General features: G+C 43.6%; 1 protein-coding gene across 6 annotated transcripts in view; it reads right to left on the reverse strand.

Annotated features, from left to right (window-relative positions):
- The window catches only part of LOC113029860 (NACHT, LRR and PYD domains-containing protein 12-like), a 153,558-nt gene that overhangs the window by 37,988 nt on the left and 87,946 nt on the right, over positions 1-27,624 (reverse strand). For 3 of the 6 annotated variants that reach the window (XM_080299534.1, XM_080299533.1, XM_080299529.1), the window contains exon 1: positions 3,890-4,196. The exons of 1 other annotated variant lie outside the window; for it this stretch is intronic. The gene's annotated coding sequence lies outside the window, so the exon portion shown is untranslated. Of the gene's footprint in view, positions 1-1,641; positions 1,771-2,017; positions 2,071-3,889; positions 4,197-27,624 lie in introns of those variants that run through there. 2 more of the 6 variants (XM_080299530.1, XM_080299532.1) reach the window with 2 other exon arrangements.

Genomic DNA, 27,624 nt, shown 5'->3' on the forward strand with positions numbered 1-27,624 from the left:
GTCCCCATTTGCCCACATTTATGTGTGTGTCTCCCTCTGTGCTGCATCGCGACCTCCCTCATGGCTGTGTGTTCGTTTGTGAGTTGAGTTTTGTGTTTTATCCTGGTCGAGTGTTGTATTTATTTTTCCTTCACGCAATAAAAATGGATGTTTTTGAGCCACAGTCCTGCCTGCTCCACACAGTTCATGACAATTTATTTGCAACATCTTTCTTCTGTCTCAACATCTGACTTCACCTGTTGACATACCTGACAGCTCATATGTCTGTTCATGTTCCCAGTAATATAATCATTTTGTTCGGTCTAAAGACGTCAGTCTGAATAACAGAAGCAACCACCTCTGTGTACTGTCATAGACTGGTGGTGATAAGGACTCCCTGTTGAAGTAGATCCAACATTTACTGGCTAAATTACTCATCGGAGGACAGTCACATGAGAAAACTAGGACACCCTATGAAAACCTGTATATTGTACAACATATTTGGACATATAGATATTTAATATCAATTAAAATCATACTGAGGGATCCAAACAACATAACTAAACAATTAAAAAATAAGAAAATCCTTTTTAAAACTTTATGTGAAATGTAATTTAGAAAGAATGCAATTTCTGGTAAGGACTAAATTAGTACACCCCCACGTGTCATCCTACTTAAACTGGTTAGACATCACGTCAGGTGCACACGATCAGTAGATTGTTACCCAGCATTTTAAAGGAGCCCTATTTAAACCTCAGATTGAGTTTGGTGTGCTCCTGACTGTCGAAGTGAGCGCCATGGTGAGATCTAAAGAGCTGTGTGATGCCCTCAGAAAGACTGGTAAGGGGTTTAAAAACAACTCAAAAGAATTTGACATCAGCCCTTCCACCATCCGGAAGATTGTTTATAAGTGGTGGACATTCAAAACAACTGCCACCATGCCCAGGTCTGGCCGTCCAAGCATATTCTTGCATATTCATAGTGCAAGATGCTCAAAGAAGTCATCAAAAATCCTAAAATGTCATCACAGGAACTACAGCAGGCTCTGGCTCGATGTGAAAGTGCACAACTCTACTATCAGACAGAGACTACACCAGTTTGACTTTCACAGGAGCTGTGGAAGGAGAAAACCGCTGCTCTCTGAGAAAATGGTAAATGGCCTGTATAGCACTTTACTAGTCCCTAAGGGCTCCAAAGCGCTTTACACATCCAGTCATCCACCCATTCACACACTGGTGATGGCAGCTACATTGTAGCCACAGCCACCCTGGGGCGCACTGACAGAGGCGAGGCTGCCGGACACTGGCGCCACCGGGCCCTCTGACCACCACCAGTAGGCAACGGGGGAAGTGTCTTGCTACAATGTAGCTGCCATCACCAGTGTGTGAATGTGTCGATGACTGGTTGCCCAAGGACACAACGACCGAGACTGTCCGAGCCGGGGCTCGAACCGGCAACCTTCCGATTACAAGACGAACTTCCAACTCTTGAGCCACGATCGCCACGAGAAACATTAAGGCTAGACTGAAGTCAGACCGAACGTAGACAAAGACCACGACTTCTGGAATAAAGTTCTTTGGAGAGATGAGTCATTTGGACACCAGAGCAGTCAAGATGTTTGGCGTAAACCAAATCCAATCTTCAAAGAAAAGAACCTCATACCAACTGTGAAGCATGGAGGTGGCAGTATCATAGTTTGGGGATGCTTTGCTGCAGCAGCACCTGGCCAGCTCACCATCATAGATCATCATCTGACTGTGTATCAGGGGGTGCTTGAAGAACATGTGAAACCATCTGTTAAAAAATTAAAGCTGAAGCAGAACTGGACACTGCAGCCTGACAATTAGGGCTGGGTATCGTCACTGATTTCTAGAATCGATTCGATTCCGATTCACAAGGTCCCGAATCGATTCGATCCACGATTCGATTCAATTCGATTTGAATCTGGGAAATTTTGCCTCAGACAGTCAGAAATATTAGAATTCAGATCAGTACATTTACATATTTTTGTATCTATAAAAAGGAAGCTGACACTCACAAGACTTTATCAAAGGTGTGAGCATCACAGCAGAGGCCTTTGTGTCAAAGTAGCTGAAGATAAAACACAGAAACACATGAAGGTGATTTTCCTGTTCTGGGATTTTATAAAAATATTCTGCAGTACATCAAAAACGAAACAAAACCATTAATCAACTTATGAACATTACCTCTGACGTTACAGCGGTTTTATTAGAGACACAGCGTTTTGCATTTTGCATAATTTTAAAAAGTTTAAATTTGTTCAGAAGCCTATTGAACGGCAGAAATTAGGTTTTCTTTTCGGAAGTAAGTAAAAGGGAAAAAACAGCGGCCGACAGCCTGTAAACAACGGTAGACTTGTGATAGCAAGCAAGCGAATAATGCAGAAAACAGATTTTTAGACGGGAAACTGTTCTTGAAGTACAGACAGAGAGAGAGAGAGCTGTGCATCGTGGTGGAAGCAAAACAGTAAAAGTCAGAGTGAATTCATGACGATGTTTATGTGAAGCGTAGTTTGGATCTTCTTTTGCTGCTGGTTCAGTCAATATTGTTTGGAGAGACATCAAACTAACAGCTTTAGAATCAGCGCAAAAAGGGCGTAAACACAAAGCGCGGACCCGCCGAAACATCAAAATCAGCGAGCTGTCGGCTTTCAGCCCCGACCATGTCCGTGCCGTCGGGTGAGAAAGGCGACGTCTCACTGATTCTGATCTGCGGGTCCGCGCTTTGTGTTTACGTCTTTGTGCAGAAGCTGTGTACCTGCTCTCATTTACTGTTTTAAATGTTTGGTGGTTGTCGAAACTGAGATTCTGGCATTTCAGGCAAAATAAATTTATATTAAAAAATCGATTCAGGATTTTAATGAATCGATATCACGTTATCCAAGCCAGAATCGATTTTAATCGATGAATCGATTATCAAAACCCACCCCTACTGACAATACACCAAAGCATACCAGCAAATCCACCAAGGACTGGCTAGAAACTAAGCACAGAGTCCTGATGAACGTCTGTGATGGCTGAAACCCAAAACATATCCACAGACAGCACAGGTGTTATACTTTATATTACAGTTTAATCAGGTTTTGTTTGCTTCTTTAAATTTAGATGTTAGTTTTATTTATTATGTATTCAGGGTCTGTGTCAGAGATTAATGGAGCCATTACAAACTGAACTCTGAAAGCCGTGACTCACATCCAACATCTAAATAATAGAATAGCCTTCATTGTCATAAATAAATGTCTATTGAAAAATAATGAGGCACGTTTTTCATTTTTGTTGTTTTTTTTAGCCAAACTAAAAAACACTAACAGGACATTTCCTATAAAACGTTGTTTAATCTTCCAAATTAATTTCATTTATTATTATCAATAATTTAGCTTCATTTTTTGTGTTTAGTTTTTATTTCTGTTTGAACTTTTTGAGCTCTAGTTTTAGTTGTGAGTTCAGTTTTAGTGAACTACAATAACTTCTGTAAAACTTCTTCCTGTTGGAGCGGAGCCAACTGTTTGTGGCGCAGTATTTTTAAGACCGCCATGTTGAATCTGTATCTAGCACACTTCTATCCTAAATATTAATGTAAGCAAATATATCTAAATATTAAGTAATATCCTGCTGTCCCTGTAAATATAAACACCCGGAGCTCAGAGGCTCTCCGGCCGAGCTCAGACCACATTCAGTGTGTTTGGTCCGACTCCCGGAGTCTGATCACACACTAACAAAAAATGGCGGACACACTCGGCCTCGTTAGAAAACATTACACACTGACTTTAACGGAGAGACCGGAAATACAAACACATACAGTTTGTTGTGTGAATAAATCCAACATGAGCTGAACAAACAGTAAAGTTCCTAAACACAAACTGTTAAAGGAGGAAACGAAGCAAACTTACAGTTTCTTCATACCAACAACAAGCTCCACTCCACGAAGCTCAGCAAAGACGAACTTTGAGCAGGAAGGAAACACCCAGAGAGGCGTTTGAGGACACTCAGAAGGAAGTCTGTGTTGCATTCAAGTGAAACTTGGAAATTCACAAATCTTCAACCAACACCTTGGTTGATTCATTTCTGCCGGTTTTCCTGTTTGAAGCACAAACATGTGTCATCACTTTGTTGTTGTTCTTCCTGCAGCGTTTGAATGTTTCAGCACTGAACTGATGTTGGTTCAAAGCTCATTTCAACCTGTTGAAGTCATGAATGAAAGTGCAGACAGAGAGTGGATCACACGATGTTTAAGGTGAGTCATGTGACATGTTCAGTATTGTCACACGTGTCTAGATTGTCCCTGATATCATAGCTGCTCAAACACTGATGATTATATTTGAAGCATTATTACTCATGGTGTAACCAATACGTCTACTCACCAAAGAATGAGTGAAGCAATATGGATAACAGCAGAGGACAATTTATTTAGGGTCTGATGGCAATTTACCATCGATGTCCAGCACTTTAAAGGATTGGACTGGAGCACATCTGTCCTTAACATACCCACTTAAACATCAGCGTGACACGGATACATCAAAGGAAACTTAGCCGACTCTAAGTGCAAATGTTTCAACCTGAACATCTTAAAACTTCTCTGGGATACAATGTAAACAAAGACAAGAAGAAGAAAAAAAATATTTCCACCAATAGTCACTTCTCCTAGCCAGGAGACAAGTGAATATATTATGTAAAGAGTCCTTTTTCTCAGTCCTGGGGTTGTAACAGCACAACCTCCTCAGTCCGTAATCAGAGAGTGTCTATTTGACAACAACCAAAATGTCTTTGGATAGTCTTTGTGAATGCAAACAGAAAAAAACAAAAAAAACAAATGATATTAGCTGGCCAGCAAAATAAAGAGAGTGTATGGCACTGAGTGCGGGCGTGTGTGTGAGTACTTCGGTCCAAATAATCGAGGTCCGGATGGATGAACGGATGGCGGCCACTTGTCCTTTAATGGCACCAGCGAGACAGCGCAGCAGCGAGGCAGCACAGCAGCGAGGCAGCACAGCAGCGAGGCAGCACAGCAGCGAGGCAGCACAGCAGTAAGACAGCACAGCAGTAAGACAGCACAGCAGCAAGGCAGCACAGCAGCAAGGCAGCACAGCAGTAAGACAGCACAGCAGTAAGACAGCACAGCAGTAAGGCAGCACAGCAGTAAGATAGCACAGCAGTAAGACAGCACAGCAGTAAGGCAGCACAGCAGTAAGATAGCACAGCAGTAAGACAGCACAGCAGTGAGGCAGCACAGCAGCGAGGCAGCACAGCAGTGAGGCAGCACAGCAGCGAGGCAGCACAGCAGTAAGGCAGCACAGCAGTAAGATAGCACAGCAGTAAGACAGCACAGCAGTAAGGCAGCACAGCAGTAAGATAGCACAGCAGTAAGACAGCACAGCAGCAAGGCAGCACAGCAGTAAGATAGCACAGTAGTAAGACAGCACAGCAGTAAGGCAGCACAGCAGTAAGGCAGCACAGCAGTAAGGCAGCACAGCAGTAAGGCAGCACAGCAGTAAGACAGCACAGCAGTAAGACAGCACAGCAGCAAGGCAGCACAGCAGCAAGACAGCACAGCAGTAAGGCAGCACAGCAGTAAGACAGCACAGCAGCGAGGCGTCTGGCAGGAGAACGAACAATAGTCTCTTTTTTAAGGCTACTGCAGAAGGAGATATTCCTCGCTAGCTCACCCAAGCTTGCTCTCTGGCACAGCTACAAGCCACGTGAGCTCATAGCCCCTCCTGCTAGGATGTACTACCACAGTCGACTGTCGTAAAGCAGCCGCAAACCAATAGCAATTAAAAAAAACTCAAAATCATTGAAGAACATTTTATAACACCCAATATAGATATATACATATATACTGAATATCACACAATATCAGATAACCAAATTAACACTGGGTTACAATGGCAGCAAAGTTTGAATGGAGCTCTCTGTCTGTGCTGATTTGTCGCCCTCTGGAGGTCAAAGCACAAACTGCATGATGTCACTGTAACCACCACAGTGACAGGAAGTGTTTTTAAATGATGAAACATGTCAGTGATGCTGATAGTGTGTTCATCACAGACGCTCAGGAATCAAAGTGAAAGCAGAGAAACTGGAATGAATCAGGTGATGTAGAAGATGGAGAAACAGGGTGGAGAGAGGATGCTGCTCCTTCTTTGAGATCAAACATGTCGTGTTGTTCACGTGCTGTCAGCGTGACGCAAAGAAACCATGGAAACAAAGTGTGAGTGAAATCAGTCCAAAGTAACAGAGTGAAGAGCAGCAGATGAAGCACAGAGGACACAAAAGGAAGGAAAGAAGGAGACAAGGTCCATCTGTGTCCTTTTAAACAAGCATCAACGTCCAGGACTGAAACATGAGTCCACATATTTATACACATATTTATTTAATGAGAATAAAACAAGAATATTTATAACACATCAGCAATAATCAGGCCTGGGATCCTCCTGGTTACAAACAGGGTCCAGGACTGGGACCCTCAGGTGGATCCTGCAGGGTCTGGTTCAGGAAAAGGTTTCAGTAGAAAGGTATGATTTCATTTATTTGAAGAGATCAGAGCATCATTCTGATTATTAAGCTTAAGTCAAACATACTAATGTGCACGGCGCCGTGACACTTAATGATCTGTTGTTGTACATTTGTCACGTGTGTGTATTTGTTGTTGTATTGTTGCTGCCATGATGCATCACATGGGACCATCACACTACATATGTGACTGTTGGCTCCTTTTCATTGATGCTGTGTTAGTTTCAGATGTAACAGGACTCAAAGCTGTCAGAAAGCTTTTGTCTCATCAGTCCACAGAGTCTTCACCTCCAGCCTGTATTTTCCTGACACGTCCTGCAGCGCCTCCTCCTGGTAGAGCATGTTGTGGCCATTTTTGTTGAATGTTTATAAAATGCAATTTGTATTCATTTTTGTTCTTTCTTTAAAGGTGTAAGAATATACTGACCTGGTTTTGTTCTGTAAATTTGTAATTAATTTTATTGGATAAGCTTTTGGAAAGTGATTGGTTTATTAGCTTATGGACCCTCCCATTAATCAAGAGATTAAGAGCACCCTGGATGGGTGTGGTAGAGAGGTTTTTGTTTGCCAAATGTCAGGGAAGACGGGAGGGTTAGAAAATGATTTTTTTGACCACTTTTGAAGTTGTTAAAGTAGTGATGGCCAAATGAAGCTTTCCGAAGCACTGAAGCTTGTATTGAAAAACGGTTCATTACTCGAAGCTTTTCAACACAGTCCTCTCCGGTGACATCTGGTGGTGAATATTTAGAAGAGCAGCTTGAATCTGCAAAATAAAACGGACTGCTCAATCATCACTGCTCACTCAAGAGTGGAGTTCTCTCTGATATTGGGCCACCGTTCCGTTGCTTTGAACATGTAATTGGTTTTGTTTTCTCGATTGGGGGGCTGAAAAAATGTAATGCGTATTTGCGTAATACATTTTGATCAATAAAGTTTCCCTATTTAAACATGCACTATGGTGGCCTTTCTTTGCTCATAACTCCTTGATGTTGGTAAATACAATAAGTGAGCAATATATATAATATACATATGAGAATGCACAGCACATTATGGAGTATGCCCCTGCTGTGAAGTCCTGCCTCCATCTACTTGTCGTTTAATCACTGGACAGCTGGACAGGTTCATACAAAATATTAGATGAGGCCGATTGTCCTATACATATTTTTGACCTAGGGGTGGGATTGATTGTGAACTGGAAAGGGAAAATGCTTAGGAAGCTGAGTACGGCTGCATCGTCACTGATTTGTAGAATCATTTTGATTCGATACAGGATCCGATTCAATTTGATTGGAATCTGGAAAGTTTTGCCTCAGTCAGAAATATTACAATTCTGGTCATGTATCAGTATATATCCATAATTTCGTATCTATTAAAAAAAAGCTGACACATGTGAGACTTAATTAGAGATGTAAACAGAGAGTTATGAACCTGCAGCTGCAGAAGCCAGCGGGGAAAAAAAGAGGCAAACACAGCGCGGACCCGACGACGCACCAAAATCTGACTCTGACGCGTCGGGTCCGCGCTCTGTGTTCACGTTTGTATGCAGAATCCGTAAACCTGCTCCCAGTTACTGTTTTAGCTGCATGGTGTTTGACGACATGTTGTGAGGTTTAACCTGAGATGCTGGCGTTTCAGGCATAATAACGTTAATTCACAAATCGACACGGGATTGTAATGAATCAATATCACTTTATTCAATTTAGCATGGATTGTAATCAGAAAAGCGATAATCAAAACCCACCCCTAATCAAGAACTTGCAAAGTAAAAACATGCTCTATGTCAGGTAGCCCTTTTGTTATTTACATTTAAAAAGAGGATTAGTGTTACTGTGCGCTGGCTGAGTCTGTTTCTTTTCTTAGAAATAGTTTCTCCTGCCCTGGAGAAAATCCACTTGCATGGAACAGAAGAGGCTGTGGAGTGCAGGAACTACACTGCAAGCTGGTAGATATGCAGGTATTCCTGGGTCCTGCAGACTATCACCTAAAAACAATAAACAAAATGATTTTCTAAACTGTAGCAATGTAATGTACGTATAGTGTCAAATACATTGTTGTAGTCTTCATCAGCTTTAATTCACATGGAAGTGTTCCTAAAGTCATATGCTGTAATGATATTTACATTATGAAAACATGATTTTGGACATTTCAAGTTTTTCACTTCGGCAGATAAAATCAATTGAGCAAAATCAACTCAAAATATTTCCACACGCCAGAACGTCCTCTCTTCCTCGCTGGCTCCATATCTGTCAGTGGAATGATCACCTCTTCGCTCTCTGTCACCATCAACACACTCCACGAATCCCGTGGATGATTCACTTCCTTATATCCGTTTGAATCAGGTACCGAAGCAGTTACGTGCGTAATGAAGCTTCGGACGTCACTGGTCACGTGACTTTTGCCAAACGAAGCAAGCCTCGACACAGTGCTTCTGAACCAGTGTGTTGTTTTTTTCGACACACGCTCCGGAGCGCCAGCTTCAAGCGGGCCATCACTATGTTAAAGCAAATTAAGTTAACTTTCATTTAATTTTAAGTTTTAAGAAGTTATTTGGCTGATTTCTGTTTGTAATTTTTCACGAAATAAACGGCATATGATTTTTAAACAATGGAGTCAGAAGTGCGTTCTAAAACAAACCTCCCGTTGCCACCCACGGCCTTTTCTTGGACTTTTTTGGTGTTTGGAAAGTAAAAGGCCGCGACAGAGCAGTTTGTTGCCCTGATTTCCATCAAACGTCAGCAGACTGCTGGAGCCTGAACTGTCCCTGTGCTCCGACCTTCAGGACTGAACACCAGAGTGGAGCAGAGAGCCTGAAGAGCCTCCACCGTGTCCTACAGGATGGAGTCATGTTGACATGAAGTTCAAACTGCCTGTGTCACTTCAACACACTCTCACAAAGAGTTTCTAACCTTCACTTCCGGCTTAAATAAAGGTTTTTGACATAACGTTGTTCTTGTTCCAGAATACAAATATTTTTTAAAGTATTTGTTCGAAATAAGTATTCATAAAAAACAGGTTATTCGTGCCTTTCTGAATACCGTATTGGGCTCTCCTCCTAGTTGGGATCATTGTCCTTTGCTGCTGCCTGTATTGTGCAGCCATGAGGAGCCTTAATGATGCAGCTGCATTATTTATAACAGAGGTTAGTGTTCAGCTCTGTCACCACTCTGGCCACATGTTGCACACTTGTACTTCCAGCTCTGAGCTGCTGCTGCTGAACACGTTACTTTGGTACTTATGCCTCCAAGCAGCATCACAGCTTTCAGAGAAGACAAAAGCATCATTTCCTGATAATGTGTGATGTGCTCGTACGAGATGCAAAGACTGGTAGTTTGAGGAAATCCTTTCAAAAACATATTTGCTTGCACAGAGCAGTGAGCCTTCCTGGTTTCTTGCAGATTACAAACAGGATTGGAGTGATGAGGTACGCGGTGCTGCTGTCTATGGGACGACCTGGACATCAGAACCAGCCCAGACCCAGACATCTACCAGCACAAGTACAGAGCCTTTATCTCACATGTCTGAGCATTCGATCACCTCCATCTGTCTGTTCTTACTGACGACTCTTCATCCAGTCCACCTTAAACACAGTGGCTGTGTTGCTGGGATGGGAGTTACCTCATGGAGCTGTCATTGCAGTAAAACTGTTTGTGTGTGTATTTCAGTCCTTATGAATTAAAAAAAGTCGACTAACGTGACACTTGCAGACTGAGTGATGCTGGTGGTTTGTACTGGGTGTGAGACAGAGCTGACCCCTGACCTCAGGGTGGATCAATCTGATAGAAAACTCTTGCTGTGTCCGAATTCAGGGGAAGGATGCTCATGAGGACACTACCTACCTACGTCACAAGGTAGTGTCCTTAGACGGACGGGTAGTCAGGAAGTGAGCGGCTGTGGACAGCCCCCTTTTTTCTCCATAGAAACTTTATTAAACAACATGGATCAACACAGGCCTGCAACGTAGGGTTTATCTCTGCCGGCTTTAGGTTTAGTTTGGGACTGTAATTGTGTTATCACTGGTGGTTTACACTGTGTGTGGGGGGATTCTGTGTACAGTGGGTAAATTGCTGTGTGTGTTTTTGGTTTGCCTGAATACTGAAACCTGACATTTTATTATTTTATTGTTTTTCATTGTTTGGTAAATTAAAGAAGGGTTGCATGCTCTACTTTACAATGTGTATGACATGATTTGCTGCACTGTAGACACTTGTGTTCATTTTCGTGTGTACTGCTACTGTTAAGGAATAAGCTTCATTGATCCCAGAAACAAAAGAGGAGTTAATGTAAGAGTATCGTACGAGAGTACACTAGAGAAAGCACCCAAAGCCCATTTATTTAATGGTATTGAGTAAATGAGGGCTGTGTGTTTCTGTCATGAAGCTGTCATGTGTGCATATCTGTGGTCAGTGAAGCTGATTGTGATTAATAGCTACACTACAGAGTGCCCACAGAGTTGTTGCATTGCTTGTTAGCCTTGTTTAGGGAGGGCTGGGTTTCTTTGGAGCCCCAATTCATTAAAGTTAGTTCAGCACCAAGTGAAAAGAATCCCTGAAGACTCAGCACAGAAAGTGTGGGACACAAGTTTGCTTTGGAGACATGGACTGAGTTAGAAAACTAGCCAACAGGATTTATAACGGACAGTCATCATTAATGATGGAGAACTGAAAGGACATGAAGGCTGCGCTGTGACACTTTTTGATAGCTGGAAACTTTAACTGTCATCAGAAAACATCAAATATTCTGGATCCTCTCTGCAGTGTCTCTTCTTTCCTCTGTGACTTCCATGGATTTTAGCTCAAAGATGTTTTTAAATGACCTCTGCAGTACTGACCTGTACAAAGAGCTGTCAGTCTCAGCTCTTCTCTCCCAGCACTGGTGGAGCAGGTGTAGTTGCTGCTGACAGCCATTGTTGGTTTTCTCAGAGACGGGCGGAGGTCTGAAGTGTTGAGAGCATCAGCTCTCATCGATGTGCGCCGCTGTAACGCTGCTGTTGTCCTCTGAGATCACCAGGTATGAAATCCGAGTACTGATCTTTCCCCCTCATTCACTTCCATGAGCACAGAAGGCATGCTGGGAAACTGAGGACACACCGACAGATGTAGAAATGCCCTGCATGCTGTGGGTTTGAGTCCTCACTGGTGACAAATTAGCTGCAGAAACCCAAGCCAGGTGTCTGAATACTGACACATGGACTCTTCCCATCCAGAGGGAGGATTTAGTCGCACTTTATAATAACTACACAATAGTGAGCATTAGTATGTAGTTTATTAATGGAACCCAAACTGTTCCTTTGATACCTGACTTTCAGGACCTCCAAGTCTGCACTTATGGTTATTATCAGTTGGAGCCCCTCCTCATTCTTCTTCTTTGGTGCAACCCTGTAAATTTTGGGGTACCCCTTTTGGCCCCTCCCCTTTTCTACAATTCCCCTGTGGGAGAGGTGGGTGTCATTTCTTTCCCAACACTGTACAACACTGAAAACCTTAGAAATATGGTATCTAAGCAGATTCTTACTCTGGATGGCATTACCTTGGCCTCCAGTAACGCTGTGAGGAACCTTGGAGTCATTTTTGACCAGGACATGTCCTTCAACGCACATATTAAACAAATATGTAAGACTGCTTTCTTCCATTTGTGCAACATCTCTAAAGTTAGAAATATCCTGTCTCAGAGTGACGCTGAAAAACTAGTTCATGCATTTATTACTTCCAGGCTGGACGACTGTAATTCATTATTATCAGGAAGTCCTAAAAACTCACTGAAAAGCCTTCAGCTGATCCAAAATGCTGCAGCAAGAGTCCTGACAGGGACTAGAAAGAGAGAGCAGATTTCTCCTGTTTTGGCTTCCTGTTAAATCCAGAATTCAAAATCCTGCTCCTCACATACAAGGTCTTAAATAATCAGGCCCCATCTTATCTTAATGACCTTGTAGTACCATATCACCCTATCGGAGCACTTCGCTCTCGCTCTGCAGGCCTACTTGTTGTTCCTAGAGTATTTAAAAGTAGAATGGGAGGCAGAGCCTTCAGTTTTCAGGCCCCTCTTCTGTGGAACCAGCTTCCAGTTTGGATTCAGGAGACAGACACTATCTCTACTTTTAAGATTAGGCTTAAAACTGCCGGGGGATTCCCATGATGCATTGAGTTTTTCCTTTCCAGTCACCTTTCTCACTCACTATGTATTAACAGACCTCTCTGCATTGAATCATATCTGTTATTAACCTCTGTCTCTCTTCCACAGCATGTCTTTATCCTGTCTTCCTTCTCTCACCCCAACCAATCACAGCAGATGGCCCCGCCCCTCCCTGAGCCTGGTTCTGCCGGAGGTTTCTTCCTGTTAAAAGGGAGTTTTTCCTTCCCACTGTCGCCAAAGTGCTGCTCATAGGGGGTCATATGATTGTTGGGCTTTTCTCTGTATGTATTCTTGTTGGGTCTAGCTAGCATAGCAATGTAAAGCACCTCGAGGCGACTGTTGCTGTAATTTGGCGCTGTATAAATAAAATTGAATTGAACACACACCATGGACATTTTGAATCATGCCGTGTCTTTTGGACTCACTACTGCCCCTGCTGTTTTTCAGGCGGTAGTGAACAACGTGCTGAGGGGTTTTTTTTGAACATTTTTGTGTTTGTTTATTTGGATGAAATGGTGGAGTGAGACAGGTGGGAGGTCTCAGGAGCGATTTGCTCGACAATGTCACAAGTTCATGATGCTCATGGCCTTGGACAAGATGCTGGTATCAGGGTGCACCTGCTTCAGCACCTTGTACACGTAGATGACGTAGCTCTCCTTTCTGGTTTTTCTCTTCTTGCCAGCAGTTTTAGTCTTTCTTGCCTTTATTTAACTTGCACAGTGTAGCCCATTGGGTTGTGAAATTACTTTCAGCTATTTAAAAGGATTTTTAAGAAGTGTACAGAGGGATTAAAGGAACATATTTATGTCATTTAAGCATGTTTAAACAAATATGTACCATCTCTGTGTGAGTAAAAACAATCACACAAGTTAACAAAGGAAAAACAAAAAACCCCAAAATCATAGCTGCTCTATAAATCACATTATTTGCACCTACATTTACAATTTTAACTATTTTCTGGCATTTTGTAGATGCAACTATATATCTGTAGTTTCAATAAACTGCCAAATGACTGATGTTTTCACTATTCCATATCCTGTAAATTGATATTGATCAATTTCCTTTCATTGGACTTATTTGTTCTTTTTGCTGTTCTCCTTCATCCAGGTGATGATGACGTGAAAGTTAGAATTATATTACAGTCTATATAGTGTTTAAAAATAAAATCCTTGATTAAGAAGCCAGCAGAGGGCAGTAGAGTATAGCTCTAACGTTTATTAATGAAGGGAACTTGGTCTCTTGCTGTGGAGATATATGTATATGTATATATGTTGCGGGTTCAAATATTGAGGATGAAAGCAAAAACAACCATGGTCCAGAAGAGTTAAGTCAAATGATGATTTTAATGAAACACGCATCGTGGGGAGATGAACACTGCAACATCAGCATCGATCTCCGCCCAATAATATACAAGCAGTTGTTTTTATAACACTCCAGCAAATTAACACATTGATAATCGGGCAAATTATTAACTTGTGTCCTTCCTGTCTCATTTCATTTATTGTCTTTACATCAACCAATCAAGTCACTCCATTCGATGTTTGATCGTAATTTCTATAACTTCCGAGACCACCAACGATGATATTATTCAGCTATAAAGTGTGATGTGAACATATTTAGAACTTACAGGAATGAAAATGTCTTGAGCACACCAGCTGATATCTGGAGACGTAACAGAACTTGATATCAGCTCGTCTCACGGCTGCTATCCAGGCTAGACGCCTTCGTTTGGTAATATCCGATACATGAGCTCCTTCACGTTGCTTCCAGGTTGGGAAAGCATAAAAAGACAATCCAAACTTATTCCCGTGCCGGTCGTAAGATCGAACATTGCAGCCGACAACACAGCAAGTACGAACCATGGCTATGCTTTCGCTCCTTACTTAGACCCCCAAAATGGCGGATCGGGCCAAAAGCCTTTCCACGCCCACCCCCGTGACATCACGCTCCAAAGCCCTATATTGTGTTTCGCTTTTGTTATTATGGTACACTGACAAAAACATACTTTTATTCACAGGATAAAACAGTTGTTTTGTATCACTAATTGCCCAGTACGATTACAACATACAATATTATTGTCACTGCTACATTTCTGTAATGCTACCAGAAATTATTTCCACTACTAATTAATTACCATTGAGCTCAAAGGTCCTATTAATAAACAGTTAACGAATGTGTATCTATGAAGACGATTTGTGAGACTGGTAAACTTATGATACGTACGATGGTCTTTCGTTCGACACGGTGCATTTCAAGGTCCTGCACCCATCCGTCGGTAAACTGTACCTGGGCTTGTTGCAGTGACCTGAAGTTACTAAACTTCATGAGTGTATGCACTCACTCCAAGAAGCGTATGATTATAAATATGAGCGTGGTGAAAGTTGGCAGCACGCTAACGTCTTTTGTCCACTCTGTGTGCTCGTAAGGGTCTGACCCTTTCATTCCTTTGATTTTGTCCTCGTATCTTTTCTTTGACTTTTCATCAAGTCTATCTTCGTACGGCCCGGCATTGTTCTTCTTGGTTTTGTACATAACTTTTTGGGGGGCAAAGAAAAAGCAAGAAGGTATTGGAACCGGAGAATGAACATTTTGCGGTGCTGCAAATGCTTGCGTTTGATGCATTGCTTTGATTGTTTTGCCACCAGTGCCCGGCATGCAATGCATGAAAGTCATGTGGTCTGTCAATCTCTATAGGGCTTTGGAGCGTGATGTCACAGGAGGGGAGCCACGCCCCCTCCCGCCATGAAAGTAGGCCAAACAAAGCACACGGAAGCAACAGCTATGGTTCGTACGTGCTGTGTTGTCGGTTGCAATGGCAGATCACACGATAAGGAAGGCAAGAAGCTGGAAAATTGGCTCTCTTTTCATCGTTTCCCCTCCTGCAGGCAACGTGAGGGATCTCATGTATCCGATATTACTAAACGAAGACGTCACGCTTGGATTGCAGCGGTCAGCCGAGCGCATATCGAGTTCTCTGCCATCCCAAAACGAGAGCAATTGCCCACCTGAGAATTCATGTTGAGCGTGTAATAGTAGTTTGCGTAACAAGTTCAAGAAGCTACACACTACAATTCCAATCTGATTACTCATATCATGTGAGGGTGAAAACACAACACTGCTTGATAAGACTGTTAAGGTGTGCTGTGTTTTGGTGAATATGTGCCCCATGTGTGGTTGTCAAACCAGAGCCAAATGAAACTTGCTCTTGTTGAATATTCATAAAACTGCTGTGTTGCATGCACAGTTCATTGTAAATAATTGTACTTTCTGTAAAGTGGTTTCAATGAAACAGAAAAGAAAAGAAAAGTATGTTGTTTTTTTAAATTCAAGATCTGTTCACATGTACTTAGCAAGTATGCAAACTATTTACATGGCAACGCACAGCTGGCATCAATCGTTCATCTAGAGCAATTTCTGGGGGCAGCTGCTGAGGAGAAGTCCATGTTATGTGCAACCTCTGGCTGTATCTTGGTCATATGGTCAACATACTCACGTGGAGGCTTAAAAACGACCAAATCTTGTACCCAACCGTTTGTGAATTAGATATGCACCTCCAGGGAATTATAATCACGAAAATGATTTCCCCTATGCGCTGACTCCACAGGCAAGGTGCGCAAAGATATTGGGATAGGACATCGGCGGTAGGCTTTCTGGGTTCCACTCCACTGCCTTTTTTCATACGGGTCCACATTACCCATGCACGCTATTTTTTCCAAGTACCGTCTCTTGGCGTCTGGGCGCAATCGGTCGCGATACAGCCCTTTGTCTTTTGCGCTGATTTTAAGCATGGTTCTGGCAGTCCCGCTTCCAACACTCCAACACTGTGTGTTTGTTTTGATTTGTTGCCTCCTGACATGGCGCCGCAATCCCACAATGCACTGCGGCGTGACGTCAACCCCAAAGCCCTATCGGTACATATCAGCTGCTTCCCAAGTTCCACAGGCTAACTAAGCCCAATAGGACTCCTTCTTCAGCTTGGTGGCTCCCCTCAGCTCTGGTGTCCACCATTTGGTTCGGGGGCAACTCCAGACTGAGACAGAGTCCAGCCTCTCTCCAGGAGGCTGATTCCAAAGCCCAAGCCATGTGTTGAGGTGAGCCTGCCTATATCTAGCCGGTACCTGTGTGAGCAGCAAAATAATCTCTGAGGTCTAAAAGTCAAATCAGTAGAGATGGTAAATGGTAAATGGCCTGTATTTGTGTAGTGCTTTTCTAGTCCCTAAGGACCCCAAAGCGCTTTACATATCCAGTCATCCACCCATTCACACACACATTCACACACTGGTGATGGCAGCTACATTGTAGCCACAGCTGCCCTGGGGCGCACTGACAGAGGCGAGGCTGCCGGACACTGGCGCCACCGGGCCCTCTGACCAAGATGAACATTCAACAGGACAATCAAAAAGAAGTGAGTCACATCTGAACACAGAGACACACACAGGGAAATAAAATACAAATTTAATGTAAATGAAAGAGGAAGAAAGCAGAGAAATGTTGCAGTGTCCAGTCAAATGAACTGATGAGCCCCTCCCACCTGTGCTGCTGGGTCTGCTCTGTTCCTTCTTCCGTTCTCATGAATGGAAGTTGTTGTTAAAGGACAGCATGAAGAGTCTGGATCAGACTGCTTCTTGCTCTGCAGGTCCTCACCTCTGCTAAACAGGAGACCACAAGGTCTCATACAGACTTTGACCTGATCACACCTGATGTAATCCTTGTTAAAGTGGTTCTGATCTTTACACCTGAGCATCTCCAACAAACCCGCTTCACTGAGTGTCTGATGTAGAAGGACATTATAATAAAATATTATCAACTTATTATAAAGTGATGTTGTTGCTATTAATGGTGAACAAGTGACTGATTAATGTTCTTTTGTGCTTTTGACTGTGTGTTGTGTGGTGATGTTAAACTTTACATGAGTAACTCAAATAACATCGTTAAGTGAGCTTCATTCAGCTGCACATTATGACTCAAGACTCAACATGCAGATATATGAATGCTGAATTCTTAAGAACAAACTGAGTTTATCTGATTGTTTCCAGTTAAAGAAAGATCACTGATCAATGTCTGATGGCTCCAAAGTTTGGTACAGATCTATTGAAAATGCTCATCACAGTAACACCAACAACAAGCTCCACTCTACAACTGGACACTAAACATGGACACGCAAGTGAGCTGCTTCTTGGAAGGACGCGGGACTCCACCTGAAGGTGGACAGGTGGGAGGGACTCAGCAGACTAGCACTGAGCTTCATTTTACTGTGAATTATTTACTGTCATTATTTTGTAAAAAAAAAAAAAGTCCTTTTAGAGCAGGTATACTCATAACTCTGTTTAAGGCTACGTCCACACTAATGAAAAGTCACATTTAAATGATCGCAGCTGCGACAGCAAACTTCCCCTGCAGCTGAACAAACAACCCCAGCCTGTCACCACATTTGAATGAAGCTCAGGTGTTGATGCTGCTCACTGATTGGATAGTTGGTTTCAGCTCTGCTATCACTCTTTACTGCACAGGTGAAGGTAAAAAGTGTGACGGGATCTAAAGACTGGAAACAGAGAAACTGTGAATGTTGGCATTACTCATATTCCAAATAAAGCAAACAGTGTGGCAGTGTGAGAGCTGATCTGGGATCAGTGTGTTCACTCTACAGCTACAACAAAGTTTCAGGTCAAAAAAGGAATTTTACTCAATTCAATTTTATTTATATAGCGCCAACTCACAACAACAGTCGCCTAAAGGTGCTTTATATTGTACAGAAGATCGTACAATAATAGATACCAGTGTTGGGTAAGTTACTTTAAATTAGTAACTTAGTTACATTACTAGTTACTTCTATCAAAAGTAACTCACTTACTTCAAGTTACTCGTTACTTTCAAAGTAACTAGTTACTAGGGAAAGTAACTTTGGTTTTACTCAGACTTCTCTTGTTAATGTGTTGCTTCCATAACTTTGCCAGTCTTCTAGCTTGCTTACTTGCCACAGTGCACTGTGCCACCTACCAATAGAAAGGAAAAGATAATGTGCATATTTCCACGAGAGAAATCCCACGCCTGGACCGTCATTGACTGCTGCCATGATTCTAGCCTACGTCACAGCATCATGTGCGCCTTTTACATCCAACACAAAAACTGCAGTCGTGGTGCTTTTGATTGTACTCAGAACTCAGAAATTCTGCCTTCTGAATAGGAAGATGTGGGTAACACCAGACTGCAGATGAGCTGCATACAGGGCTGGACTGGGACAGAAAATTGGCCCGGGCATTTTGACTAGAGACCGGCCCACCATTATAGGAAAAATCATAAAGCCTTTGAATGAAAACAAACACTGTTGTGACAGTGATGTTCACTGTTCTGATGGTATATATGCATCAATCTATCAATCGTTTGTTGTAAGATTCAGATAATTATTTAATAAAAGCTAGACATTTTAAATGAGAATAAGAAAGTATTTCTTTGTGCCCCCCTCTCCCTGTTAATGCCCTACCTGGCCCCTCTGGCAACACTTTGCTAGACCCGCCCCTGCACAGTTACCAGCTGTCAGCTGCTTAGAAAAGGATCCTGGTGTTATTTGTCTCTCAGAAACAGTTCATAACTTCAACTCATCCATGTCACCTAAAAGGTAAACCTGTTTCTCCATCACAGCTCTGATGATCCAGTAAGGACATCTCCTGGTTTCATCTTCATGTTTCCCTCTCACCACATATACAAACCATCATGACCAGCAGCTTTACAGCTGTGGCTCCAGCAAACATCAGCTGATACTAGAAATTAATATTAAATAAATTCTAACAACAGCCGATCAAGCTTAAACGTGCTGCTGTTGTTTAGCGCGACATCTGCTGGTTTCCTCTTTCTGGCGCAAAGTGGGCGATAAACAAACAAGAGAGTCGATCAGCTGATCACTGATCAGTTTCATGATTGAAGTAGCAACAGTAGAGGCAGGGGAGAGAATGAGAGAAGAAGAGGCAGCTGTGCAGCAAAGACACAGAATAACTCCAGCTTTGTGTCTTTTTCATTGTAGCTGAATAATAATAATAATAATAAACTTTATTTATAAAGCACACTTAAAAACCAAGGGTATGCCAAGGTGCTTAACAAGTAAGATAGAGTATAGGAGGAGGATAATAGAAATAGGACCAAAGCAAGTACTAAATATGCAAACAGATAACTGTCACTAATACATAGGAAAGCAACAGGTACAGAGCAAACAAGAATTTAAATGAGCATAGAAGTGCATGATATAAAATCATAAAAGAAATATTAACTAGAGGGAAAGGCAAGATTGAATAAGTGTGTTTTTAATCGTGATTTGAACAGTGCAATGGAGTCAGATGCGCGGAGGTCGAGAGGAAGGGTATTCCACAGTACCGGGGCAGCCAGAGCAAACGCACGGTCACCCCGGGACTTCAGTCGAGATCTGGGTCGGGTCAGAAGTAGTTGAGTGGCAGATCTGAGTGTTCTAGCAGGAGTATGTGGCTTGAAGTTCACTAAGATAACTTGGCGCTAATTTATTAATAGTTTTGAAAGTAAGGAGTAATATTTTAAATTGAATACGGTGCTTTATGGGCAGCCAATGCAGGCTAGCTAGGACAGGGGTAATATGGCAAAATTTCCTGGTACCAGTCAAAAGGCGGGCTGCTGCATTTTGGACTGTTTGCAGTCTAAGAAGAAGAGAAGAGGGAAGACCATAGTACAAGGAGTTACAATAATCCAACCTGGAGGTCACAAAAGCGTGAATAAGCTTCTCCAGGTCCTCGTGCAGAACATAATGCCTAGCCTTAGAGATAAGGCGCAGTTGGTGGAAGCTAGATCTCACTACAGCAGACACTTGCTTATCGAGTTTGAGCGAGCTATCCAGCAGTGCACCCAAGTTACTGACATAGTCACAGGAAGAGCTAGCAAAGGAACCCAGGGCAGCACAGAGTTGGGCACGAGGGATTTTACTGTTGAACACCACAATCTCAGTCTTCTTATCATTTAAAACGAGGGAATTACTCAGGAATCATTCTTTGACCTCCCGCATGCATTCTTGAAAGTAGTGCAGGGACACAGCAAGGTCGTCAGTAAGGTCAAAATAGATCTGTATGTCATCGGCATAACAGTGGAAGGCGATATTGTATTTTTCAAAGATTGTGCCTAGAGGGAGCAAATACAATGAGAAGAGAATAGGGCCTAAAACTGATCCTTGAGGCATACCACAACAGACCGGAGCGGAGGAAGAGGAGAAGGTGCCTAAGTGAACTGATAAGGATCTATCAGCGAGGTATGATTTAAACCAGTCGAGGGCAGTGCCTCTAATACCCACAGTGTGCTCAAGTCTTAGTAATAAAATGTTATGGTCCACCATATCAAAGGCCGAAGAGAGGTCCAGTAAAACTAGGACCATAGAGCGTCCAGTATCAGTGATTACAAGAATATCATTAAGAACTCTAACCAACGCTGTTTCAGTGCTATGCAATGGCTTAAAGGCAGATTGAAATTTCTCAGCAATATTGTTCGTGTCCAAGTACGCCTGGAGCTGGGAGAGAACTAGTCTCTCCAGGATCTTGGACAAGAACGAAAGCTTAGAGATCGGTCTATAGTTTGAAAGGTCATAACAGTCAGAATTTCTTTTTTTAAGAATCAGGTGGACTACAGCATGCTAAAAGGACAAAGGAACACAGTCTGAGAGCAAGGAGAAGTTCATAAGAAATAGGATACTAGGTCCGATTACATCAAAACAGTCCTTAGCTAAACGAGATGGAAGAATGTCAAGCACAGTATTGGTGTTATTCATTTGAGCAACTGAAGTCCGGGACAAACTGTTCCTTTTCACCTCAATAAGAAACGTGTAATATTTTCTCTGAATACGAGACGATTCCGTTTTTTACGGGACGGTTGGCAACTCTACTAATTAACCGTATGAACAAAATAAAGTTCAACATCAGTAACATCATAGCACCCACCCAGCTGTATAGAAACCCCGTCATGCTAGCTAGCACGCAGTACGGAAAAGTCAGCATAGCGAAAATAAACTCCACCTAAACTTGGTTCATATCAGTGCGCACACTGTGTCTGAGGAGGATGTGCGGAGGTGCTTCAGGAAGGTGAACGCGCGCAAAGCTACTGGTCCGGACGGGATTCCCGGCCGCGTCCTCAAGTCATGCGCGGCTCAGCTGGCTGGAGTGTTCACGCACATCTTCAACCTTTCCCTCTCTCTGTCTGTAGTCCCAGCCTGCTTCAAAATGGCCACCATCGTCCCTGTACCCAAATCCTCCACCATCTCCTCATTGAACGACTGGCGACCTGTAGCCCTGACCCCCATCGTAAGCAAATGCTTCGAGAAGCTGGTCAGGGACTTCATCCGCTCTGCACTACCCGACTCACTGGACCCTCTACAGTTCGCATACCGCCACAACAGGTCCACTGATGATGCCATAGCCCTGACACTACACACTGCCCTGTCACACCTGGAGAAGAGAGACACGTATGTGAGGATGCTGTTTGTAGATTACAGCTCAGCATTCAATACCATCGTTCCCTCGAAGCTGGACAGGAAACTGCAGGATCTAGGACTGAGCAGCTCCCTCTGCAGCTGGATCCTTAGCTTCCTGTCTGACAGACGCCAGGTGGTCAGACTGGGCAGCATCACCTCATCCCCCATCACACTGAACACTGGTGCTCCACAGGGGTGTGTACTGAGCCCTCTCCTGTACTCACTCTACACCTACGACTGCACAGCCACTAACAGCTCCAACATCATTGTGAAGTTTGCGGACGACACTACAGTGGTGGGTCTTATCACCAACGGTGATGAGACGGCTTACAGGGAGGAGGTCAGCGCCCTGACCCACTGGTGTCAAGACAACCATCTCACCCTCAACGTCGCAAAGACAAAGGAGTTGATAGTGGACTTCCGGAGGTGCAGAGAAGTACACACCCCCATCACCATCAACGGCGCTGCTGTGTAGAGAGTGAGCAGCTTCCGGTTCCTTGGAGTACACCTGGCTGAGGATCTTACGTGGTCAGTACACACAAACAAAACAGTGAAGAAGGCGCAGCAGCGCCTCTTCTTTCTCAGGAGACTGAAAAGATTCGGCATGAGCCCCCGCATCCTCAGGACCTTCTATCACTGTGCCATTGAGAGCATCCTCACTGGATGCATCACCACCTGGTATGGCAACAGCACCGCCTACAACTGCAAAGCTCTCCAGCGAGTAGTGCGGTGCTCTGAACGGATAATTGGAGGTGAGCTTCTAGCATGAAATAAACTTTTAAAATTATGATCTTAGCTCCTCCTTCACTATTTACCTTTATGTTTGTCCCTTCAAGCCCCCTAGACTAGCCAGGGGAAGTAACACTGTGGAGTGTTTTCTGCTGATTAAGCAACATGAGTGAGTTACTGTGGGGAGGAAACTCTCCTCTGTGATAAGATTTAAACATGCATCTCTGTTGTCCTGTTAACTGATTAGATTACAGAAAAGATGAGATGACTATATTTATTAAATAAAAAGGTGTCTGATAGTGTGGATAGAAGGTGTAGCGGGAAATGAAAAAGCAGCTTTAGAAGAAGTGCCTAAAGAAACACCTAAAAGTGAGAGATGAGAGAAGGAGAAGAAAGGGGAGGGAGATCTGACACAGAGCTTGGGCCGGCGCTTCTCCCCTCTCCGTATAATATGGTAAATGACCTGCATTTGTATAGTGCTTTACTCAGTCCCTATGGACCCCAAAGTGCTTTACACTACATTCAGCCATTCATGGTGATGAAAGGCCTACATTGTAGCCACAGCTGCCCTGGGGCGCACTGACAGAGGCGAGGTATAATACACCAAATAGCACATCATTTTCCTGTTCGTCCACCCCTGTCTGTTCTTCTACTTATGTCCCATTACAGGCTGCTCTGCAGGCCCTGGAAGCCGAAGCTGACCTGGACTCCTGCTCTCCCCTCGTCGACGTGACCCTGACCAACCGCAGCAGCAGCTGGACCCACCACAACAACCTGAAAATGCCAACGGAGCTGCAGGAGGGAGACCTCACACAGTGGAGACGGAGGGCGCTAAACCCAATTACCTCTGCAGGACTGGCTTCTGTGTCTTCTGTGTCTTCTGGATACTGGTGTTTTTCACTATTTTTCTTCTCAATCCACTTTGAGTTTTGAAATATTAGCTACATACATACATGACAGTATCCAGAAGACACTCTGTTTTCTAAGCCAGTCGGCACCGGTACCGTAATATACGTAAACTAAGTGCAACAAGAATGTAGGTGTGGCTGGCTAGCTTGAACGTGACTTCGCATGTGAGGGCTCACTTGACCGGATCCAACGCCACCTCCAACGCTTACCTCCCCCATGATGTGGACATTGGGTCAGCTGGAGGCGCAGTCGAAAGATTGTAGCGGTCCCAGATCAGATGTACACACTGGAACTCTTTCCCATGTTTGTCTGTGTTTATTGTGTTATGGTGTGTTGATACCTGTGCATTCCTGTATTATCCTTTTGTGTTGCACATTTCAGTGTTTTTTTTCCTCGCTACCTGGCCTGACCTGTCTCCCCAATGTGATGTTTGTATTGTATGTACGGTCGGCAAGGTCTGTCATCTCGGTTGTGGGCAAAAGACCTGCAACTGACAAATAAAGACTATCTCATCTCATCATCTCATCTCATCACTCCATCTGGTCCGGCGGCCTTCCTGGGGGTCCTGGAAATGTGTCATGGAGAGTGGAATGAGAGGACTCAGGTGCGAGACTCCTTGCGAAGTGATGGTGAATTTATTTACAGTGAAAAAACGGCAACAGTTCGACTCCGTAATCCAAAAGAGCAGTGAAGTGACAAGGTGACTTCTCCCTGACAAGGTGACAGTGCAATATGAACACCGGTGTACCACAAGGCTGTGTGATGAGCCCTTTACTCCCTCTTCACCCACGACTGCAGACCTGCCGATGGTTCTAACATTCATTCATTAACATCCACATTAAGGGGACGGCTGTGGAGCGTGTGAGCAGCTTCAAGTTCCTGGGAGTCCACATCTCCAAGGATCTCACCTGGACGACCAACTGCTCCAAGCTGGTCAAGAAGGCTCACCAGCGCCTCTTCTTCTTGAGGACTCTGAGGAAGAACCACCTGTCCTCAGACATCCTGGTGAACTTCTATCGCTGCACCATCGAGAGCATCCTGATCAACTGTATAACAGTCTGGTACGGGAACTGCTCTGCCTCGGACCGGAAGGCGTTGCAGAGGGTCGTGAAAACTGCCCAGCGCATCGCCGGAGCACCACTTCCTGCCATAAAAGACATCTACAGGAAGCGGTGTCTGAAAAGGGCTGGGAAAATCATCAAAGACCCCAGTCACCCATCACATGGACTCTTCACCCTCCTGCCCTCTGGGAGGCGCCACAGGAGCCTCCGGACTAAGACCACCAGGTACCGGAACAGCTTCTTCCCCACAGCTGTCAGACTCCTGAACTCTGCCTCCTGACATCTGACCCACGTTAACTCATGGACTGAACATACACACACCCACAATGGACAACTGTACCCTCAAACACACAATAATAACATGGACTGAACCACCACTCACAACCACCAGCACTTTATATAGCCTCTGTAGAAACTATCTACACCCTCACTTATCTTAACTGCACTACTGTATAGCTCTGTGTAAATAATCATTCTGTACATTCGATAATCTTTAATCCTACAACTGTTTACAACTTGCATAGTTCCCATTTCTGTATAGCTGTATATCTCAGATTCTGTAAAGTTATTTATTTCATATTCTGTATAGTTTTTCATATTTATATCCTGTTCATAGCCTGTACATAGCTTGTACTCACTACAGCCTGTACATACTTATAGTTATAGAATATTCACAACATACTTCATACCGTGTACATTATAACATACCATAATAGACCCATTTCTGTAATATACTCACATATCTATATTATTGCTAATATATATTGTAATATATCTATATCACTAAAGCACTTCTGGATGGATGCAAACTGCATTTCGTTGCCCTGTACCTGTGCAATGACAATAAAGTTGAATTCTATTCTATTCTATTCTATAATAGTCCAGTAGACCAACTCCCTCTCTTGCAAGCTTTTCTTCCGTTCCCTGGATCCTGGAGACTCTCTTGTTCACAATCGTGAAACACTAAATCGCAGCTGCGCTACCTGGCTTAGCTCAACGTTCCAGCGCTGGCTGTCATCCAACCAATAGGTCTGCTTCGGGATGGCAAATGATTAGTAGCAGCTGGCGAAGTGATTAAGCACACATCTGGCGACTCCAGCGCGGGACACTCCTCCCGGGTCAGCTGCCGTTCCGTGCCACAGTTCCCGGAAGTACATGTTCCCACATCACAACAAAGAACACACACACTGGGCGGAGAGGAGAAAACCGCACACAAAGTGCACACAAACACAACCCAAACTGGCAGATCGACCGGTGAGGACCTTCTGGCCATGACAAAATGAGCAGATGAAACAACAGCCGAGGGAAAGATGTATTGTCTGGTAGTAGTAATGTTTTCTAAGTGGGTAGAAGCATTCCCCACAAAAAGAGCAGACAGCAGTGCTGTGGCAAAAGGCCTCCTATCAAAAATCATTCTCGGGTGGGGTATCCCGGGGAAAATCACAAGTGACAGTGGCACACACGTTGTGAACCTGGCATTAGCGACTAGGTTTTATTGATCCCAGTTCTTTTATTCTTCTACTGGACAGAGAAGACGCGACTCAGTGTGGTCAAAGTATTTATAATCATTTTATTCAATCATTATCTTCCGGAAGACAGATGTGCACAGTGCTAAGCATCAGCAGATCTGAAGAGCCGTCCTTGTGTGGCAGCACGAGGTGGGAATAAAGTAAATACTGTTCACAGTTTAAAAGACAACGCCACCCTGGGAATTTCACCCAGAGAATACTGGAAGTAACACTAATCACCAAGAAGGCAGTTAGGTTCGCTATACTCAGTACAGAGACGAGGTTCAATGATAAAACAGTTTGACAACTTATTAATAATTATTTAAAACAACATATAAAAGCACAATCATAAATATCAATGTACAAATATGCTTAAAAAAAGGTATTCAGAGCTGAGGCTTACCAGTGGAGGGGCAGGGATGCCACGCACAAACTCAAAAAAAAGAAAAGAAAACACACCAATACACAAGTGCAGCACACTCTCACACACTCACACTAATAAAAGAAGACAGGTGTGTAACACTCAAAGGATCCCACACCAAGGCGCCCCCAGTCTCCTCCACGTCAGCCCTCCACATCTGAATAAAAGAAACAATTTTTTTTTAATATATTACAACAAAACTAATATGCAGCGCTGGGGGATAACCCAACTGCAGGACCACACTGGTGATCTGCAGATAGAAAAAGGGCCTCCCACCAGTGGCGTAACAAAAATCCAAACTGCAAATCCAAACAACAGAAAAACAACATACAATCTAAATAAAACTTTAGAATCTGGAGCAGACGGAATCGCCGTATTGCTCCAACTTGCCGTCTGCCCGACTATAAGTTAATCGTCCAGTCAATCAATGTGCACGCCAGCCGACTCCCGTAGCCGGCATGCATATGGCCGCTGTCCACGCCGACGTCCACTTTAGGAGGCTGGCAGCAGCAGGAAAAGAAACCTCGAAACAGGAACAGATGGTAAAAGCAAAGCAGCAGCACTTCAGTTAGCGTAGCGTTGTGCAAAACTAAGGCCCACACTTCTGAGTAAACAGCGTCATGAATCATGAGCAGAGTGGGTCATAGGAGGCTTCTACAGCTACGACCTAAAAACAACATCTGTTTACCACCAAGTAAGGTAATGTACACACTACAATGAGTAAACAGCCGCGATGGAGGCTTCAGAAGGGTAACCCGCAGATGATCTCTGCAACACCAAGGGAAGTCAGGTGACCAAAAAGGAGATCACAGGTAAGCGATCCAGGAATGGTCAAATGGCTACTATTTATACTAGCGCCCCCTAATGGGCCAGGCCGAAAGTGGGTTGA

The sequence above is a fragment of the Astatotilapia calliptera genome, chromosome 3 (genome assembly GCF_964374335.1).
Source record: "Astatotilapia calliptera chromosome 3, fAstCal68.1, whole genome shotgun sequence".
Taxonomy (NCBI): Eukaryota; Metazoa; Chordata; class Actinopteri; order Cichliformes; family Cichlidae; genus Astatotilapia; species Astatotilapia calliptera.